General features: G+C 34.9%; 1 protein-coding gene across 1 annotated transcript in view; it reads right to left on the bottom strand.

The window, feature by feature from the left end:
• Window positions 1–846, bottom strand: part of LOC117332465 — a gene marked incomplete in the record, with an annotated part of 35,296 nt that extends 34,450 nt beyond the window's left edge. The window contains 1 exon segment of the mRNA XM_033891383.1: window positions 294–846.
• Between the last annotated feature and the right edge of the window lie 2,150 nt (window positions 847–2,996).

Raw genomic sequence — 2,996 nt, 5'->3', positions numbered from 1 at the left:
AAACTGGGGAAAAAAAGTCAGGGTACCTGACAGAGCCAGCCTTCTAGAATACAAAGTCAGTACTCCGACACAAAGGGTCCCTTGTGTGGTCACGTTCCATCCTAATTTGCCGTTTTCACACACATCAGTTAACCTATACACAATTTGATTGATACTCATGTATTTTCAAATTGCAAAAATGACAATATAACAAAACATATTAACGTATCAAAACATATTGTTGTTGGCAACATATATTGATAGTTTTCCTGTTCATGTTTTTATAATATGTTCATTACATTTTAATAACTTACCTCGATATCAAACTGTAAATGTGTACAGGCAGCCCCCTGACAAGGAAGAATGACTAGAGGAGGTGTACCTGGCTGTAGTGAAGCTAGACATACCCGACCAGATAGTAGGACTGGTGTATTGTCTATATCTGGCAGAGTTCCATCGTCCGTAAACTGTAATCGGGGAACCACAAAAGTCCTGTGTGAGTCGATCACCCGATCACATAATAGAGAGGGTATTGTGCATCAGTGCATGTAGAAACACTATATCAACACAATCTTCAAAAGGTCAAATTAATTTGGTTTAAATAACGCGTGTCTATTGTGGGCAATAATGTCCGTTTGGTATTGAAGGCCGACTTGAGTGAGTAGTTTGTTTATTTTGACAAAATAATGCAAAAAATACATATTTGTGGAGATGTTTTGGAGCTCGAGCAGATCATATACGTTACACAAGACAGCTATTCCACCCGTTTCTACAACATGCAATAGGAGCATTTATTTTGCGAAGTATGTTTTTACCTTGAAGTACAAATGACGTTTTTTAATAATATCGCTCAAACATACCAAAATGAAAAAATGATCTTCAACAGTCAGAGGACTGGGTTTAAGAACAAAATAGTTAACCGCGGAGTTTGTGGTAAAAAGTGCAAATTTCTGAATTCCTAACTTCATAGTTTGACCATTTGCCTTGAAAACAGTCTTCCTATATTTATACTATGTCTTCATTACCCGTCATACAAATCTAAATCAATTCCATTCTATGTCACAAAAATGAAATAGAAACCATCAGATATAACAATATCAGGTACGTAACTACAATGGGTACCGCGGAGTAATAGAAACCATCAGATATAACAATATCAGGTACATAACTACAATGGGTACCGCGGAGTAATAGAAACCATCAGATATAACAATATCAGGTACGTAACTACAATGGGTACCGCGGAGTAATAGAAACCATCAGATATAACAATATCAGGTACATAACTACAATGGGTACCGCGGAGTAATAAAAACCACCAGATATAACAATATCAGGTACGTAACTACATTGTACAATGGGTACCGCGGAGTAATAGAAACCATCAGATATAACAATATCAGGTACTTAACTACAATGGGTACCGCGGAGTAATAGAAACCATCAGATATAACAGTATCAGGTACGTAACTACAATGGGTACCGCGGAGTAATAGAAACCATCAGATATAACAATACACACATATCAGTATACCTATACACACATATCAGTATACTCATACAAACATATCAGTATACCCATACACACATACCAGTATACCCATACACATATATCAGTATGCATCAACACATATATCAGTATACCTATACACATATATCAGTATAACCATACATATACCAATACACAAATATCCTAACACACATATCAGTATACCAATATACACATATCAGTTTACCCATACACACATACCAGTATACCTATACACACATATGAGTATGCATAAACACACATATCAGTATACTGATACACACATATCAGTATACTCATACACAAATACCAGTATACCCATACACACATATCAGTATAACCATACACACATATCAGTATACCTATACACATATATCAGTATACCCATACACACATATCAGTATACCCATACACATATATCAGTATACCTGTACACACATATCAGTATACGCATACACACATATTAGTATACCCATACACACATATCAGTATACCCATACACACATAACAGTATAACAATACACATATGATTATACCCATACACACATATCAGTATACCAATAAACACATATCAGTATACCCATACACACATATCAGTATACACATACACACATCAGCATTCCCATACACACATATCAGTATACCCATACATACATATCAGTATACCCATACACACATATCAGTATACATATACACACATATCAGTATACACATACACCAATATCAGTATAGCCATACACACATATCAGTATACCCATACACACATATCAGTATACACATACACACATATCAGTATATCAATACACACATATCAGTATACCCATACACACATATCAGTATACAGAAACACACATATCAGTATACACATACACACATATCGGCATATCCATACAAACAGATCAGTATACCCATACACACATATCAGTATACCTTAACACACATATCAGTATACCTATACACACATATCACTATGCCCATACACCAATCAGTATACGCATACACACATATCAGTATACCCATACATACATATCAGTATACCAATACACACATAACAGTATACCAATACACATATGATTATACCCATACACACATATCAGTATACCAATATACACATATCAGTATACCAATACACACATATCAGTATACCCATACACACATATCAGTATACACATACACACATCAGCATTCCCATACACACATATCAGTATACCCATACACACATATCAGTATACCCATACATACATATCAGTATACCCATGCACACATATCAGTATACATATACACACATATCAATATACACATACACACATATCAGTATAGCCATACACACATATCAGTATACCCATACACACATATCAGTATACATATAAACACATATCAGTATACACATACACACATATCAGTATACATATACACACATATCAGTATACCCATACACACATATCAGTATACACATACACACATATCAGTATACCCATACACACATATC

The sequence above is a fragment of the Pecten maximus genome, chromosome 8 (genome assembly GCF_902652985.1).
Source record: "Pecten maximus chromosome 8, xPecMax1.1, whole genome shotgun sequence".
NCBI lineage: Eukaryota > Metazoa > Mollusca > Bivalvia > Pectinida > Pectinidae > Pecten > Pecten maximus.
Note: the sequence above shows the minus strand (reverse complement) of the source record. Positions and strands in the feature narration are given on the sequence as shown.